Here is a 20,199-nt window from a genome sequence, read left to right as displayed (position 1 = left end):
TTTTCTATGAATTTTAAAAGTTTAAACTGTTTTCTGAAATTTCCTGGATTATTTTTAATCCAGAAAACTATTAATTGCGTTAGCGCTGCGTTAGCAGGTCAACAGCGCTGACTTCGGTCAAACCTAACGTGTGGGGTCAGCACGTCAGTGACACTGGGATTAACCAGGTCTAATCCCGTGTCACTGGGGTTTGACTTGTTGTGGGACCCGTTGGCAGTGGCTGTGGGGGCGTCTAGCTGGCAGGGATTAGCACTAATGACAGTGCCACGTCAGCAAGTTAGCGCCAGCGATAACCGGAGCACGGCGGCGTTCACCCTCCGGCCAACTCCGGCGTCGGGAGGACGCGCGGCTGGTCTCGTTGGAACGGCCGCGACGCGGCGCGTCCAACGATGGCTGTGGCTGCGGCTGGGGTGGCCGATAGCGGCAACTGCGGCGAGCGAGGCGGCGGCCGGAGCTCGGCCTCGAGGAGAAGGAAAGGGGGTTTGACTCGTTTCCTTCGACGTGGAGACGAGGTGCGCGACGAAGGAGCTTCATTTGGTGCTAGGCTTTCAACAATCCCCATTTCAACTTTCAAAGAAATTTAGACATGATGCACGGATGCTTGTGCAGCTATTTGCAAATTCTAGGGCTGTGACGGGGACGTCCACTTTGATCTTAGGCAAGGCTTTCCGAGGCTTTGCGGGTGCCACCTTGGGCTGCTTCGGGGCCTTTTCAGTCGAAACAGGGGAGGAAGTCCGAGTGCGCTTCGAAAACTACGTACTTGGCGCAACCACTTTGCCACGAACACTTGCGGGGTCATGCTTCTGCTTGGAACGTACTTCGGAGCAAGGTGGGGAGTCGACTTCTTCGCCAGTGCTTGAGTTTTCAATTTCTTACGCGTCCTCGTCATCAGATTTCCAGTCGGCGTTGTCACTGCCGCTCGCTTCTCCTTCATGGTCTTGCTCTCCATTGGGCATCGAGTACATCTCAGTATAGATCTGCGAAGCAAAGAATTGGACAAGTTTAAGTCAGGGTCAAGGATAGTTACAAATCAGAACAAAAGGCACTCGATAGTGAAAGTCAGACCTTGTATGGTTCATTGGAGGAGTCGAATGGTTGGATTCTTGTCGGTGTCAAAACCGGCGGATCTCGGGTAGGGGGTCCCGAACTGTGCGTCTAGGCGGATGGTAACAGGAGACAAGGGACACGATGTTTTTACCCAGGTTCAGGCCCTCTCGATGGAGGTAAAACCCTACTCCTGCTTGATTGATATTGATGATATGGGTATTACAAGAGTTTATCTACCACGAGATCGAGGAGGCTAAACCCTAGAAGCTAGCCTATGGTATGATTGTTGTATCTTGTCCTTCAGACTAAACCCTCCGGTTTATATAGACACCGGAGGGGGCTAGGGTTACACAGAGTCATTTACAAAGAAGGAGATCTACATATCCGTATTGCCAAGCTTGCCTTCCACGCCAAGGAGAGTCCCATCCGGACACGGGACGGAGTCTTCAATCTTGTATCTTCATTGTCCAACAGTCTGGCCAAAGGATATAGTCCGGCTGTCCGGATACCCCCTAATCCAGGACTCCCTCAGTAGCCCCTGAACCAGGCTTCAATGACGATGAGTCCGGCGCGCAGATTTGTCTTCGGCATTGCAAGGCGGGTTCCTCCTCCGAATACTTCATAAAAGATTGTGAACACGAGGAACATGTCTGGCTCTGCAAAACAAGTTCCACATACAACCGCAGAGAGAATAATATTTCCACAAATCTAATCCGCTGGCGTTTTCACAGTGCGTCATCACACCACAGCCAGGTCACCATTCGAATCATTTTCTTTTTCACAACTAACCTCAGCGTGTTTCGCGAGGCAGTTTCCTTGGCATGTCTTGTCGAAGCAGAGATCGTGTCCCCTTATTACGGGATTCTCATCAATACGGACGTGGGTAACCCAACCGCGCCATCAATTACGGTGCTTGGGGGACAAGCGAGTTCTACTAGGTTGGTGGGGGGCGCATAGTTTCGTCCGCCCTTATAAAGGGATAAGGATTCACCTTTTTCTACCCACGCCTTCTTCCTCATTGCTCATCCGTTCCTGCGCACTCGATCTCCAGCGCCCAAGTCCACATTCTTCTCCTCAACCTCCTCCAAAAATGTCCAGAGCGGGAGGCAAGTGGATGGTCTCCTCCGTCGCAGAGGGACACATCGAAAAGCTGAGGGGGGCCGGATACCTATCCGACGATATCGCACACCGGCTCCCCAATGCTGGGCAGCTCATCCCCACTCCCAGGCCCCATGAGAGGGTAGTATTCCTTACCCATTTCCTCAGCGGACTGGGGTTTCCTCTCCACCCGTTCGTCCGTGGGCTCATGTTCTACTACGGCCTGGATTTTCGCGATCTGGCCCCGAACTTCATCCTCAACATCTCGGCGTTTATCGTCGTGTGCGAGGCCTTCCTCCGCATCAAGCCCCACATCAGCTGAACACCTTCAATGTCAAACTGGAGGTGGTGGGTGGCCAGCAGGTGGAGTGCGGAGGCGCCATGGTGGGCAAAATGCCAAACATCACATGGCTCGAGGGCTCCTATGTGGAGACCATAAAGGGGTGGCAATCGGGGTGGTTCTACATCACCAAGCCGCGCGACCCCAAATGGGCGGCGGTCCCCGAGTTCCGATCCGGAATCCCCACACGGCTCACCTCCTGGAAAGAGAAGGACCTGCCCTGGGATAGTCCGGTAGAGCTGACCGGACTCCAAACCTGTATCCAAAACATGATAAACAGGAAGCTCAAGCTTGTCAACATAGTCCAGGTCATGCTCATCCGCCGGATCCTCCCGTGTCAACAACGGGCGTTTAATTTGTGGGAGTTCGACCCGGCCCAGCACCAGACTCTGAGCGAGCTCTTCGACACGACGCACGAGGACGCCTGGAAGGTGCTGTTTAAGAGCGCCGAGGTTCCCCCTCCCCTCACCGAGGATCGTGGACTCAGCGCGAAGCGCCAAGCCGGTGCGATAAGCTTTTTATCTCTTATAGGGTATTTATTTTTCATAGTTTAACTATGTGTGGGATCTGAGCTTCCATGTCTTTGACAGGAATGGGTGGAGACATCGGGGCAGATTAACTGCCCGGCCCCTCTGCCCGAAGACCCTGCAGATGCTCTCCTGACGGAGATGCTGACTCCGGTGCCTTACAAGGTGCCGGAGAAAAAGATCAAGAAGAAGGCCACGGGAACCCGAAAGAGTTCCCGGCGCCAGGTGGTATTGGACTCATCGTCCGATAACTCCGAGACGCACTCCTCCCGTGAGAACGAGGAGGAGGCAGATAAAGATTCTTCCCCTCCAGCCGGGGAAGAAAGAAAAGGAAGGTCGCCCCAACTGGGGAGGCCAGAGGGTCCAAGAAGGGAAGGAGTCTTCCTCCGGACTGCTCCGCCACCGCCGCCAACAGCGAAGACGAGTGGCCACCCAGGGCCAAGCCCTTGGCGAGATGGTAAGTATTCGGATACCAGAGTAACTCGTGGCACAGTTCTAACGCCGGACATGGTTATGCAGTCCGTCCCAGGCCCGTATCAACGTATCCTCGTCGAGCGGTTCTTTGGATCCGTCGGCTATGAGCAGCGGAGGATCACTTCCGACCGCCACCACCCCTCTCCCTACGGACAACGCCGAGGTGTTGTCTCAAAGGGCACCAAGCCAAGTGGAGGTAGTCCTGGAGGCGCCTCAAGGCGACCTTCCAGACTCCAAGCGCAAAGGGTGCAAGGCTCCCCAGGGCTCCAAGTTCGGCGCTAGGCCGAACACCGCACCGGAACCTCCAGTGGTTTCGGACTCCGGCAGGCAACCCCCTTCCAAGAGGGGCAAGCCGCCCATGCCAGTGACCTCTGCCCATCCAGAGGCACTGGACAACCTGCTGGGAGCGCTTAGCGGCGCTTCCGTTGATGAGGAGCACCGCACTACTATGAGTGTGGTGATCAAGAAGGTTCAGTCCGCCAAGAGCGGACTGACTGAAGCCTGTGCCAGCCTTCTAACAGGCTTTGAGGTAAGTATTTAAAATATAGGAAAATATTACCGGATAGACAGTAGCCCCTGATGCTCTGTTTGGCGTTCATAAAGAAAAGCCGAATAGAGGATCAAAATAACATTCGCAGGAGTCTAATACAAATATGTCTATATGCGTATGCGGGCTTCACTGCTGACCTCTGTCGCAGTGACTGCGGAGGTCGCTGCACTGAAGCAGAGCCTCGAGCGGTCCGAGAAAGAGCTCGGCCTTGCCAAGAAGCGGCTCAAGGAGAACCAAGGTAAGTAATGCCTTGTCTATATATATAAAAAAGAGATGTGGTTGCAAAATGATAGGATCATCATGAATGTGCCAGGGGCCACGACCGAAGTGGCGGGCCTGAACCAAGCGCTGTCCGAGGCCGAAAACAAAGCGGCCGTGGAGCGCACTGAGTGGGAGAAGCAAGAGGCACGGGTGGGCGAGGTGCAGCAAGAGCTCCAGGCTCTCGTGAAGAAGCACGAGACTTTGGATCTTTACTCGAAGACGCGAGAGTCCGAGCTTGCCACGGCCCTCAAGAGCACAAAGCATGCCAAGGCCGAAGCCCAGAAAGCCCTCCAGAAAATTGAGGTGATGAAGAAGATAGCGGCGGGTAAGGCATTCATTATGCAAATCAAGCATGTGAAAGTAAATTACTTGTTACTTACCCGAGTCCGGAGCTCTCCAGGAGCATTCACAGATTTGCCCCGCAGCGTGTCGGATGCCGCAAAGTTCTACCAGGCCGAGGAAGGGAGCTCGACGGAGAAGGTGTTCTGGTCTCAGTATACTAAGGCCGATCACCCGGTGCCTTTAAGCGACCAGCTGAAGCAATTGGTCGAGCTCCATAAGGCGGCCGAATAGGCCATTAAGGGTCTTATAGTCCGGCTGTGGCCTGGCGACGCCCTTCCAAATAGCTACTTCGGCCTGGTGAGGCGGCTTGTGGATGCCTGCCCCTGGCTTGAAATCGTCAAGCAGTCCGTCTGCATCGAGGGCGCCCGCAGGACGCTTGCTCGTGTTAAAGTACACTTGGACAAGATGGACGCTGAGAAGCTGGTGAAGGAGGGACCGCCGCAGGGCAAGGAGCATGGCCGCCCCGAAATGTACTATGAGGGTGTCCTGAAGGGTGCCCGCCTTATGGCGGATGAGTGTTCCAAAGATGTAATATTTGAGTGAACTTGCTCGTGTGATCCTGTGTTATGAAAACTTGTTCATATGCGCTATGCAACGCTTATTTGAATTTAAAATATTACCTTCTATGCGGCTGTTTATCAAATCTGAAAGATGGCCAGTCGTCGGCTTCTGCCCCCATGCCACGAGTGCTGGGGTGTTCGGGATAAATCTGAGCACTCTTTTTCCCATTGTTGGGTCCTTCGAGGGAGGTGCTCAGCACGATGAACAAGGCAATCGGACTATAATGCTTTATCACTTTCACTTAGCCATAGAAGTCTACAATTTTAAATTTTGCCGAAGCCCCTAGTGTTCGGAAGGCCGAATTCGGGGCGCTATACACGTCTTAAGCTGGACAAAGCCGACTCCTCGCTCGAAGCGGCATACGTCTTTAGGGACTCGAGACCTCTCGAACAGCGACCAGCTCTCGCCTTATCATGACAGTCAGTTTTTGCTTTCTCTGCTGAGGTGCTTGCCCAGATGAATCGGGACACAATCGCAGTAGTTCTCCCAGTGCTACCTTAGCCGATATCGCGGAACATAAGGTACCAAAACATGGGAGCCGGGCAAACCCAACATTTGACCAACGACATGATTCGGAGCTGATGCATATAATGCTATAAGTTCGGGGTGCCGCACTGTCGAAAGTGTTCAGACTTCTCACGCCGTATTATGGGGTACTTAAGCCCCTGGCATATTAGCCGTACCAGAGTGTACGGGTGCTGAATGTTATGAATGAACAATAAATAAATGAATGAAGAATGGAGAATGCAGTAATAGACTAGTGCTATGCATTGTTTATTCAAAAAGGTGCGTCGAAGCAGAATGGTAAAGTAGTGCAATAAGCAAAAAGTAGGACTATTTGACATGTCCCCACCAAGGGCAAGCTGAGGAATGGTACTTTGAAGCAGGTATTTCACTCGTTATCGGAGACCACCTGGAAGTTCCATGGTGCGACGTAGCTTTCTGCCTCTTGGTTTTTGTACCGTGTGTTCGGTAATCAGACTGCCAGACTGGCATTCCAGAGAGTAAAGTCCTGAAAGAGAGAAAGAATAATAAAGCGGGAAGCCCCAAGTGCGGTTGAGCCACGTTTTTGGGGTGTGCCATAGTCGTGCCCCTCCCCGCCTATGTCCATGGTATTTTTAATGCGTACTTATGTACGCGTGGCATGGATTTTGCCGTTTGTATAGGACTGAGGTGGGGGCCGCATTGCTATGCGAGATCGGAACGTACCAGGCGGTCTTGCTGCAGATTACTCCAGGCGCGCTTGACGGTGTCCGGGTGTTCGATCGCCGAACTGGTGAATTGCCTTGAGAGGCTGCTTTGCGCTTCTGCTGTGAGGGCCGCAGTGTGCTCCTCCATTCGGAGAGAGCGCTCTGTGTTTCCATTGACTGTGATGACCCCCCGAGGTCCTGGCATCTTGAGCTTGAGGTATGCCTAATGCGGTACCGCATTGAATCTCGCAAATGCGGTTTGCACGAGCAGTGCGTGATAGCCACTGCGGAACGGGACTATATCGAAGATTAACTCCTCGCTTCGGAAGTTATCCGAGGATCCGAAGACCACTTCCAGAGTGACTGAGCTTGTACAATGGGCCTGTACACCTGGTATGACGCCTTTGAAGGTTGTTTTTGTGGGTTTGATCCTTGAGGGGTCTATACCCATTTTGCGCACTGTGTCCTGATAAAGCAGGTTCAGGCTGCTGCCACCGTCCATAAGGACTCGAGTGAGGTGAAATCCCGATGATTGGGTCTAGGACCTATGCGGCGAATCCGCTGTGACGGATACTAGTGGGGTGGTCCCTGTGATCAAATGTGAACGGACAAGAGGAGCATGGGTTGAACTTTGGGGCGACTGGCTCCAACGCATATACGTCCCTTAGCGCACGCTTCCGCTCCCTCTTGGGGATGTGGGCTGCCTATATCATGTTCACCGTCCGCACTTGTGTGGGGAACCTCTTCTGTCCTCCGGTGTTCGGTGGCCGGGGCTGTTCCTCGTCATCGTTGTGTAGCCCCTTGTCCATGTTTTCGGCAATTAACTTGGCGGCCTTCTTGAACACCCAACAATCTCTGTTGGTATGATTGGCTGGCTTGTCGGGGTGTCGTGTATTTTACACGAGCGATCGAGTATTCGGTCCAAACTGGACGGGCCCGGAGTGCTTCTTTTGAATGGTTTTGTCCGCTGACCGGGTTTGGAGCCTCTGAAGCCAGCATTGACTGCCATATCCTCAGTATTGTCGCTATTGATGCGGCGCTTGTGTTTGTTGCGACGTGACCTGCCATTGTTATCCTTGGTATCCTAACTGCCAGGGTTCTTTGATATGTTGTTGCTGCGAGCCAGCCAGCTGTCCTCCCCCGGGCAAAAGCGGGTCATGAGTGTCATGAGGGCTGCCATAGATTTCGGCTTTTCCTGGCCAAGGTGCCGAGCAAGCCACTCGTTGCGGATGTTATGCTTAAAACCTGCTAGGACCTCGGCATCCGGACAGTCGACAATTTGATTTTTCTTGGTTAGGAACCGTGTCCAGAATAGCCTGGCTGATTCCTCTGGCTGCTAAATTATGTGGCTCAAGTCATCGGCATCTGGTGGTCGTACATAAGTGCCCTGGTAGTTATCGAGGAATGCAGCTTCTAGATCTTCCCAACAGCCAATGGATTCAGCTGGCAAGCTATTCAGCCAATGCCGAGCCGGTCCTTTGAGTTTGAGTGGAAGGTATTTGATGGCGTGTAGATCATCACCGCAGGCCATGTGGAATGCAGGAGGTAGTCCTTGGTACATTCCGCAGGATCTGTTATACCATCATACGATTCAATGTTTACGGGTTTGAAACCCTCTGGGATTTGGTGATCCATTACTTCATCTGTGAAGCATAGGGGGTGTGCGGCGCCTCTGTACTGGGCTATATCATGACGCAACTCATATGTGTCTTGTCTGCTGTGTTCGGCCCGGCCGGATTTAATTTTACTGTATCCGGCATGACGGTTATCGTCTCGCGTAGTGGCGCGCCCTCGTGATCCGTAGATTGATCTGGCATGTTTTTCTTTGTCCTCCAGTACATCTCGCAGGTCTAGAGTATTTCCTCGTGCCTTTTTATTTGAGTGGCGCTGAGGTGCGGGTTGGGCCTTCGGCAGAAATGCCGCTCTGTCGCGGCCACGAGGTGGCCGATCAGCCGCATCATACGCTGGGGATGTAGGTTTTAATGCTTCCTCCTCTAACCGGGGTAGCAACCTGCGTTTTGGGTAACTCTTGGAGGGGCTTTTGAGTTCATATTCCTCGGCCGCCAGGACTTCAGTCCATCTGTCAGCTAGCAAATCTTGATCAGCTCGAAGCTGCTGTTGCTTTTTCTTAAGGCTATTTGCCATGGCTATAAGCCGGCGCTTGAAGCGCTCTTGTTCGACGGGATCCTCTGGCACGACAAATTCGTCATCGTCGAGGCTTGCCTCGTCTTCGGAGGGAGGCATGTAATTATCATCCTCCGCCTCTCCGTCTGCTGCTCTCTCGGGAGGATTGGCTTCTCTATCCTCCTGCTCTGAATCTTGCTGGAGGGGATTGTCGTTATCTTCGGCACTGTCCGGAGTGTTATTATCTCCTGTGCCGGTATCACCGCTTTTGCTTTGGCGAGACTTATAGCGGCGCCGCTGATGTCGGCGCTTGGGTTGCTTCTTGGAGGGGTCATCCCCTGTTGTCCCATCGCCATTGCCTTCTTTGGGTGTGTCCACCATATATATATCATATGATGAGGTGGCTGTCCACTGCCCTGTGGGTGGTTGTTTTTGTTCGTCTTCTGCATCATCGTCCATACCGTTGATGTCTTCGGAGTCGAAGTCGAGCATGTCGGTTAAATCATCGACAGTGGCTACTAAGTGGGTGGTGGGTGGACGGCGAATTTCTTCGTCATCCGCATCCCAATCCTGCCGGACATAGTTCGGCCAGGTTTCTCCTGACAAGGAGAGGGTCATTAATGAGTTCAGTATGTCGCCAAAGGGTGAGTGCTGCAAGATATCCGCGGAGGTGAACTCCATTATTGGCGCCCAGTCGAATTCGACAGGCACGGGTGCAGGCAGTTCGGAGTTCGTGGGCGGAGAAGAATCCGGCAGCTTGGAGTCACGGCTCTCGTGAAGGGTAAAGTTGGTATTCGGTTCGATCGCCACTGAGACTGCGGCCTCCGTGGCGGGGTCTAGCCGCCCGTCCATGGATGGCGCGGTAGGCTCCGAATTGAGGGTCGAAGCGGCTGCAGGTTCGATCTCCTGAACACTTTCCGACGGCAGAGCTAAATCATGCTCATCGTGACCGTGCGGCGCACTCGGCAGGGGCTCGAATCCGTCGAAGATCAAGTCTCCGCGGATGTCAGCCGTGTAGTTTAAGTTTCCAAATCTGACCTAGTGGCCAGGGGCGTAACTCTCGATCTGCTCCAGATGGCCGAGCGAGTTGGCCCGTAGTGCGTAGCGGCCGAATACAAAGATCTGTCCGGCGAGAAAAGTCTCACCTTGGACTGCATCGCTATCGATGATCAAAGGAGCCATCAAGCCTGACGATGACGACATAGAGGAACTCTCAATGAAAGCAGCAATGTCGGTGTCAAAACTGGTGGATCTCGGGTAGGGGGTCCCGAACTGTGCATCTCGTCGGATGGTAACAGGAGACAAGGGACACGATGTTTTTACCCAGGTTCGGGCCCTCTCGATGGAGGTAAAACCCTACGCCTGCTTGATTGATTTTGATTATATGGGTATTATAGGAGTTGATCTACCAAGAGATCGAGGAGGCTAAACCCTAGAAGCTAGCCTATGGTATGATTGTTGTATCTTGTACTTTGGACTAAACCCTCCGGTTTATATAGACACCGGAGGGGGCTAGGGTTACACAGAGTCGGTTACAAAGAAGGAGATCTACATATCCGTGTTGCCAGGCTTGCCTTCCACGCCAAGGAGAGTCCCATCTGGACACGGGACGAAGTCTTTAATCTTGTATCTTCATAGTCCAACAGTCCGGCCAAAGGATATAGTCCAGCTGTCCGGATACCCCCTAATCCAGGACTCCCTCAATTCTCCTGGACCCCCTGGGGTTGTCTTTGTTTCCAGTGATGCCCTGCAACCACTGCTCCTCCGTGTCCTCGTTGACTTCCTCCGGGTGAATCCGAGTGGTGTCCTCAATGCCCGAGTACATCCACATAGGATGATCGCGAGCCTGGAGTGGCTAGATGCGTCGACTGAGAAACACCTCCAACAAATCCATGCCGGTCACACTGTCGTAGACTAATTGGACTACTCGTTCAACCAACATGTTCTCCTCTGTTTTCTTTGCTGAAGTCACTTTCAACAAGGAGGGCTGCTAGACCCGATCCATTGGAAAGGGAGGAAGACCAGTCGACTGCCCAGGAGTCGGTTGGTCCTTACAGTAAAACTAGGTCGACTGCCACCCTCTAACCAAATCGGGAAGAGTCATAGCCAAAAAGGTACTCCTGCCCCTCATCTGAATCCCTAGACCTCTGCACATCTGAATCACGTGCGTCCTCTCATCACTCGGATTAGCCTTTTTCACAGACTGAGAACGGCAAGTGAAGATGTGTTTGGAGAGACCCGAATGCGGTCGGCAATCCAGGAAATTCTCACACATAGACACAAATGCAGCGAGATATACGATGGTGTTGGGGGAAAAGTGATGAAGTTGAGCTCCGAAAAAGTTCAGGAAACCTCAGAAAAATGGATGAGGGGGAAAGAGAAACCGCGGTCAATGTGGGTTGCAAGGAGAACACACTCACCCTGCTGCGGCTGCGGCGTGGTCTCATTGCCCGGCTGGCCCTCGACGACGATCCCCCGACTCGTCTTCTTGCCCTTCGCCGCCGCTGTCGCCTTCTTCACACGCTGCAGGGCCGCCGTCTTGTCCTTACCCATCATTGCGGGCTGCGCACGAACGGGGCGGCGACGTCGAGAGTGGAGGTGAATGCGGTGGAGAAGCAGAGGAGGAAGAATGGGAATGGCGAGCACTGTGCAGAATACATTGGCCGCAACAACTTATATAGGCACGCTTCCGAGTATTTGACTCGTGGCCCATATGATCATGTCAAATCCCGCAACAGTCGCGCGCTGGGCACGTGGCGGAAAAGGCAGCACGGAGATGGAGGCGCCCCTGCCTAATCCATCCCGTCTTACCGCGGTGCCCTCCGCCTCGCGCGCTTCCCCAAATTTCGAATCCCATGAGATGCGGGGACGATAGTACAACCAATCGCGCCAATGATTTCATACCGCTCCAGCACAAGTTCGGCATAAGTTCATTCAACCAAATCTGAATGGATCAAGGCGACTATAAACGAAGTTGAAGTTTCAGTGTAATTCGTCAGCCTGGGTAAAATGCCTCGAAGCACAAAAACCGGGTCGGAATCATCTTCAACCTCTTCCTCACTCGGACCCTGATCCATTCGGGGGCTAATGACGTTGACATGTACCTAGGGTAGGGTAATAGGCTTGACCTAGACACCCTTCCCAAGGACTATGCCCGAGAGTCAAAGGCATGCAAAGCATAACAACACGTACCGACTGAGATCACCTCAGAGTGCATCCCACTTCACCAACAATTCCACTCGGGTATCCCAATTCCACTCGACCGAACAAGAAACCACTCGGAGTACAGAAGACCTAAAGTCACTCAGGATGGCAACGGTCAGGTGTTCACTCTGCAGTCTTTAAGATCACTTAAAGCTCTTCATAGCTAGCGTTACCAGTAACGCCCTGTCTTAATGTACATTGAACCCTATGTAACGGGGGATGGTCGGGGTCCAGGCACACTCTTTATAAGCCACCCCCTCCTCGGGGACAAGGGTTCGCACCCCCTATAACTTCACACATAATCCAATCGACCAAGCCTCCGGGCACCGAGACGTAGGGTTGTTACTTCCTCCGCGAAGGGCCTGAACTCGTAAACCTTGTGTGCACAACCTCATCGCAGCTAGAACCTTGCCTCTCCATACATACCCCCTATTCTATTGTCAGACCTACTCCCATGACTGTTGGCGCCCACCGTGGGGCAGGTGTCTTAGCGACTTTCCAGTGAGGTTGCGATTTTTCCGATTCCCATCATCATTGTTTCCGGTGGCGGATTGGCTGAGGGCCGCGAGATCCATCTCGGTGCGCTCGTTTTCGTCAACGACGAATCCGCTTGGCTCCAAGAGGCCCCCTCGACGTCGAGATGCTCCTCGTCTGCAGGGCTACACACTTTCACGCGTGCGTCCGCGGCATCCTTCTACGGCAGCCGTCGACCTAGTATCGGTTGGCTCCCGTGGCTTCTTCGCTCCTCGCTGTTCGTCGCCGCAAGCGATCCGGTCAATCGCGACTCCAGCGGTGGGTGAAGCATGCGGTGGCCCGCCATTCGGCCACCCCTCAAGTCACGGCAATCGAGCCCGACGAATCTCTTTACGGGCTATTCGATCTGTTGAGTGGCTTCGTCGAGACCCTGTCCGAGTGTGACAGCAGTGATCCTGCGGTAGAAGTCTTGGTGGTCAACACACCGCACAACCCACCTGGTTTTTGTCGCGGCGACGACGGCGATGGTGGCGGCGAGCCATCACGTGTTCATGAAGAATATTATCCCGAAGCCCTCACTTCACAACAAAGGGAAGAACTTCACCGCCTCAACATGGAGGAACTCCACACGCCCATCGCGGAGAGACCTCTGGGGCTCGGGCCTTGGAGGCGGTGCGCCTGGCCACTTTGCCTGAGCACACTCGACTGGAGAACCATCAGCATGCACTTGACGAGCGCGCCCGTCAGCAGATCCCAGAATCCAGTCAGCGACAACAACAATTTTTTCCGTCCGACCCTCAGGTATATGGCACTCCGATTCATAATCTTACAACTACAGCCCGTATAGCAGAGCCGATCCAGCCCTTCAGTCAGAGGCTGGAAGAGGTTTAATGTAGATCAGGGCGCTGCTTCGGGCAGCAGGGGAGCAAAACTCTGTTGTTTCTTAGTCTCGCAATAGGATAGACAGCAGATCTATGATGGCTGACACAGTTCAGTCGGCTCATAGCCCAAGATCGCCCCTGCGGCATGAGGGACATGGGCATCACCAAGAGCAGTACGTGGGTCGGAACCACGAGCAGTATGATCACCGACTCGGCTGTGATGACCGCCGTCGAGTGCCTACGCCTCCTCCGAGGAGTGGATCATATGTGCCTCGGCAATATGTAACAGGTGCCCGTGCAGCGGTGAGCGGTGGGTACCGGTCGACCCAAGAGAGCCAGGTTTTGATGCGAGGTAGATCCTCGTTCAAGGTCTGGTCGACAGGAACAGAGCACAGAGAGAAGGACTTGACAGAGATCGTCCGACTGGCAGTAGAGTTCATGTTTCCGGTCCAGAGTGTTTCAGCAGAGCCACCAGAGCGGCTAAGATTCCCCCCAACTTCAGGTTGGCAACAGGAGTGAGCAAGTTTACCGGCGAATCAAAGCCTGACACGTGGTTGGAGGATTAAGTGACAATGAAGTGATAATGAAGCATATTCCTCTGATGTTGGAGGGTTTGGCCAGAGCGTGGTTGAATCAGTTGACTCTAGGCAGTATATTCAGTTGGGAAGAGTTGGCCCGAGTGTTTGTCAGGACATTTGAGGGCACATACAAACGACCTGCATGGTTGGCAGAACTTCAGCATTGCGTGCGAAAACCGAATGAAACTTTGAGGGATTATATCCATAGGTGGACCACTTTGCATCACACAGTGGAGAATGTGTCTCAGCATCAAGCAGTTTGCGCCTTCAAGGAGGGCGTTCGGGACAAAGAGCTTAACCTGAAATTCGGTCGGACAGGAGATATGACCCTAACCCGAATGATGTAAATAGCCACTCGGTACGCTAATGGCAAAGAATAAGACTAACTCCCCAGTGGCAAGAGCAAACCAGTCAGCCAGGACACCGGGGGAGGGAATTCCAGTCGGAAGCAGAAATGCAAAGCTGAACTCGCAGGACCTGGTGAAACTGCAGCTGTGGTCCAAGGAAAATTTAAGGGAAAACCTAAGGGGCCCTGGACCCCCAAGAAGGTAAAAAGATCAAGCAGGAAATGATGTACTAGATTTGCCGTGTCATATTCACACCAAGAAGGATGAAGAGGGAAACCTGATTTATCCCAAGCATACCACTCGATAATGTCGACTCCTTATCCAGCAGTTCCGAGAGAAGCAATCCAGTGAGAAAGAGAAGAAATCTGATAAGGATGAAGACAAAGAAGAGGATGATGGTTTCCCCAACGTCAATTCTACCTTAGTGATTTTTGCTGACATCGAGAGCAAAAGTCGACTGAAAGTCATAAACAGAGAAGTGAACATGGTTGCTCCGGTAACAACAACATATTTGAAGTGGTCACAAACTGCAATCACATTTGACCATTCCGATCACCCAGCACGCGTTGCCACTCCAGGGTGGCAAGCATTGATAGTCGACCCAGTTGTTGGAGGCACTCGACTGACCAAAGTATTGATGGATGGCGGTAGTGATTTGAATATTCTATTCATTGCATTTGGACTCCGTCCGATATTGATTTCATGTGATGTAAAAAACAAGCAGAAAACAGCAACTAGCACTTGGCACTATATCAATAGGTTAGTACCAAAAAATGATATAAAATGACTATAAAATGATTATAAAACGTCCAAGATTGATAATATAACAGCATGGAACAATAAAAAATTATAGATACGTTGGAGACGTATCAGTGGCCCTAGATGAATCTGTTTGTGGAGATATCCCTCATCTCCAAGTAGAGGAGAATGATATTCTCTCTGCACCATTTACCGAGAAGAAGGTTATGGATGCAATCTAGCAAATGAAACCGAATAAAGCACTAGGACCAGATGGGTTTACAGCTGAATTCTATAAGAAATGTTGGCATATTATTAAGGATGATCTTATGCCTATGTTTCATGATTTCTTTAACTGTCATCTACAGCTGTTTCATCTTAACTTTGGCCTGATTACGCCGTTGCCAATGAAAGAGGAAGCAGTTCGGATCAAACAATTCAGGCCCATATGTCTTCTTAATGTGAGTTTCAAAATTTTCACAAAGGTGGGTACTAATAGATTGACACAGATTGCTCATTCAGTGGTACAACCGAGCCAGACAGAGTTCATGCCAGGGCGACACATACTTGAAGGAGTGGTTGTTTTGCATGAAACGCTACATGAAATCCATTCGAAGAAGCTAGATGGGGTGATCTTCAAAGTGGATTTTGATAAGGCATATGATAAAGTTAAGTGTTGAAATATATTGCCCGCCTCCCTCCATCAGTTCGGACTTTTGGATGAGTTGGCTGGAGCATGAATTCAATATGGTATCAGAGCCTAGAGGTATTGAGTTCAAGACCCTGCCAATGCAGTATTAAATAAAATGGTGTAGAGAGAATATCATTGTAGGCCATTCTTATTGGTAGAGCCAAGCAACATGGTCAAGTGGAGGGGTTAGTTCCTCATTTAGTAGATGGAGGAGTATCCATCTTACAATACGTGGACAACACTATCCTATTCATGGAACATGACATTGTTAAAGCGCACAATATGAAACTTGTATTATGTCTCTTCAAACAATTGTCTGGTTTAAAGATAAACTTTCACAAGAGTGAATTGTTCTGCTTTGGGAAGGCCAAAGACGAGCAAGACACTTATAGACAACTATTCGGGTGTCAATTAGGTTCTTTACCTTTTAGTTATTTGGGCATTCCGATTCATCACCGTAAGTTATCTAATAAAGAATGGAAGTGTATCAAAGATCGAATTGAGAAAAAGCTGAGCTGCTGGAAGGGCAAGCTTATGTCTTATGAAGGTCAGGTAGTGCTAATTAATTCGGTACTGACTAGTATGCCGATGTTCCTACTATCGTTCTTAGAAATTCCGAAAGGGGTAAGGAAGCGACTTTATTTCTTCAGATCTTGGTTCTTCTGGCAGTCAGATGAGGCCAAGAGGAAATACTGACTCGCGCGATGGGATATCCTTTGCCGACCAAAAGACCAGGGGGTCTCGGTATTGAGAACTTAGAAATCAAGAATACATGCCTTATGAGCAAATGGCTCTACAGGTTTGAGACAGAGCCGGAGGGTGTGGGCACATATCTTGCGTAATAAATATTTGCAGTCAAAAACGCTCGCCCAGGTTACCATGAGACCAATTGACTCGCCATTTTGGAAAGGGCTTATGAGAAGAAGGACTTGTTCTTTCATAGGGTCAAATTCTTGGTGGGCAATGGGATGTCAACAAGATTTTGGGAGGATATATACGTGGTTAAGAGAGACGCCCCTGGCCGTACAATATCCAACCCTTTATAACATTGTGCAACATAAGGAGGATGCGTAGGCATAGTTTTCGAAACGATTCCCTTGAATATTCAGTTCAATGCGCGTTAGTTTGTGAACGATGTGAAAGTGCGTTATATCGACTATAGGGGGGTGAATAGGCGATTTTTATGAATTCTTCACTGAGGAATTTGCGGGTGAGGAAATTCCTTAGAGAATAACTACTTCCAGCGGAATAAGTACTCAGAAGTAAACATAACTGAACACAAGCATGGTCATCATGATGAAATGAAGACAAGCACAGAGTACAGAAAGCGTAAACACAGGATAACACATGATGAAGACAAACAGACTGAAGAAATTGAACTGAGGAAATTGGGAAAGTCTTCAGTCAAAGTCTTCAAACATAGATGATGAACAAGCGCACAACACAGTTATGAGGAAATGAAAGAGTTGAGGAAATAGAACGAGTTGGCTTGGGTGAAGACAATGATTTGGTATACCAGTTCCAACTGCTGTCTCAGTTGTACATCTGGTTGGAGTGGCTAGGTATTTAAACCTGAGGACACACAGTCCCGGACACACAGTCCTCATCGTATTCTCCTTGAACTAAGGTCACACAGACCTCGCCCAATCACTCATGGTAAGTCTTCAGGTGACTTCCGAACCTTCACAAACTCGGCCACTCGGCGATCCACAATTCCTCTTGGATGCTCTAGACCATGACGCCTAACCGTCTGCAAGAAGCACAGTCTTCAGAGATAACAAGCATTGGATCCACACATGATCAATCTCTTCAGTGATGCTCAATCACTTTTGGTTTGTAGGTTTTTGGGTTTGGTTTTTTCCTCACTCGATGATTTTCGCTCAAAGTCCTCGGAGGATGGGATGCTCTCAAATGACAAGTGTCAGTTTCTCTCGGAGCAGCCAACCAGCTAGTGGTTGTAGGGGGCGGCTATTTATAGCCTAGGGAGCAGCCCGACATGATAAGACATAAATGCCCTTCAATGATATGACCGTTTGGTGGGTAGATATTTTGGGACAGCTGGCGCATAGCACAGCAACGGTCGGAAATTTGAGTATCAAATTCCTCTGGGCTATCATGTTCCTCACTGTGTAGGCAATCCGCACTGGTGAATTCCTAACTCCTCAGTCAGAACAAATTCCTCAGAGACTAGAAGAACTTCGTCTCTGTCACTGAAGAATATGATTGAACTGTATGAGATTTCCAATGGCTTCACTCGAAGGGATTGGTAGGTGTAGGATTTTGAGTTGTGCATCACTTGGAAATTTCTCCTTAGTATTTCCTCGACCCCCTTTAACTGTACGGTGTTTCCTTTGACTCAAGAAAGAGAAAATGAAACTACAAAAACAAAAGTCTTCACGCTTCATGTTCCTCGAATGAATAGCAAGTCTTCAACGTCACACCAATTTCTTCACTTTCAAATTCTTCAGAATGTCTTCAGAAATCCAAAGTCTTCAGTCGAAGAACTTCATTTTTAGGGGTCGACTTTCTCTATAAATATCAAAATCCTCATAGACTTATAGACCTGTGTACACTCATAAACACATTAGTCCCTTAACCTATAAGTCTTCACTACACCAAAATCACTAAGGGGCACTAGGTGCACTTACAATCTCCCCCTTTTTGGTGATTGATGACAATATAGGTTAAGTTTTCAACGGGGATAAACATATGAAGTGTAAATACTAATATTGAGGAATTTGATTGCAAGATATAGAAGAACTCCCCCTGAAGATGTGCATACTGAGGAATTTGCTTTTGAAGCAATGCACACTTGAAGAGTTGCATGAAGATCTCCCCCTATATCTTGTAATTCATACACGCATTAGATATATAATATGAAGAATTTGAAATGCATGATGAAATATGGTGACCGATGTAATTCAGCATGCGTGCATAAACATTAATCAGGAATAAGCATGCAGAAAAAGTACAGCAAAAGTATCAGGTCACCATAGAGTTTAAGATTACAACTCGATCCAGCATATTCATCAGAAGAACGAGAGTTGTAACTTAGCAAAAAAACGCCCATATAAGATATACCCGCTTGAGGACTAACTCAAATTTCTCCCCCTTTGTCATCGAATGACCAAAAGGATCGAAAATGAGGACTAACGCCCCTGAAGATTATCAAGTTGATGAAGGAGCGCCAGTGTTGTTGGGGTCGTTTGTTGATGTAGGGCCTGCCGCAGTGTCGTCCAAGTCTTCATGCTCGTCGGTGTCGCGCGATGATGAATAGGAGCTGGCCACCAAGGAAGGAAACTTGACCTTCTTGTATTTCTTCGTAGGAGGTGCAGACCAATCAAAGTCTTCCTTGAGACCCATTTTCTTCAGATCATCTGCGCTGTAAACATGAGACACAACAGCCCAGGTACGGTTGAAAGTTTCATGGAGGTAGTAGTGGTTTTTCTTCACTGCATTGTGGGTAGCAGTCATGTTGTGAAGAATTGAACCACACTGACGCTTGACCCATTTATGATTGCGATCAACCTTCTGATGAAGACTGAGGAGAAGCTCTCGATCAGTCATCACCCTGGGTGCCGTGCCGTGAGGATTTTGCTTGGTTGTGTTGGCGGCAGAGTCATGGGTGGCAGAGTCGTCATTGGTTGAGTAGGATGCAGCCTTGCGAAATTGACCATCCAATGGACGAATGCCTTCATCTATAATAGCAGCGGCCTTGCCCTTGTCATCAGCTAAGGAAAATGTCCATTTGAAGACTTCAATCAGAGGCAAGTAGCTGCAATGATTCAATGTATCAGCTTTATAGTTGAGTGAAGACCTTGTTCTGATGAATCTCATAATCCAAGGTGCATAAAGCTTCAGCTCAAACGGTGACATAGCGACATTGGCCAGAGTCCTCATGAAGAAATCATGGAAGTTGACGGGAACGCCATGAATGATATTAAAAAGCAGATTCTTCATGATGCCAACGACTTCTTCGTCATTCAAGTCGTGGCCCTTGATTGGACTCAATGTCTTTGTCAGAATGCGATAGACAGTCCGAGGCACATATAGTAATTCCTTCTTGAGGAATTTGGTTTGTGGGGCCTGACCTGGCTTCAATGGCTTCATCAGCACTTGCATGTAGTGATCTGTAAGCTCAGGTTCACTGTAGACGCAACGAGCAGCTTCAAGGGGAGGACTGAGTGGTAAAGCACGAAGCAATTCAGAAGCTGCTGCCTTGTAGTGAGTGTTTTCAGTCATCCAGTCCAGCACCCATGAATTCACATCTTCAGAGTCTCCGGTGATGTGCAGCGTTGCATAAAATTGAAGAATAAGTTCTTCATTCCAATCATAGATATCAGTGCAGAAACTTAACAGTCCAGCATCATGAAGAACACTAAGGACTGGCACGAAGCACGGCAGAGATTACATATCCACGTGAGGAATGTGCTCATGATCGAAGACTTTGTCTTTGTTGAACAGCACTAAGGAATAGAAATTAGCCTGGCTGGCCGTCCAGAAACGCCTCTTCCTAATGCGAGCAGAGTCATAGGGGTTGTAGTCAGTGAAGAATACATGCTCACTGAAGAAATCATCGGCTTTGAATTTTTGCTTCCTGGAAAATGGATCCCTTGGCTTGGGCAGAGGAGTGTTAGTGAGTTGCATCACAACCTCAGGAATCGCAATCTCAGGTTCTTCAGGCTGAGGAATTTCTGGTTCCTCTTCAGTGGTAGTCTGCGTCTTCAGATGTTCAACAGCAGCAGTTTCTTCAGTACTAGTGGCTGGAATAT

This window comes from Triticum urartu, chromosome 1 (assembly GCF_003073215.2).
Source record: "Triticum urartu cultivar G1812 chromosome 1, Tu2.1, whole genome shotgun sequence".
In the NCBI taxonomy this organism is placed as follows: Eukaryota; Viridiplantae; Streptophyta; class Magnoliopsida; order Poales; family Poaceae; genus Triticum; species Triticum urartu.
Note: the sequence above shows the minus strand (reverse complement) of the source record.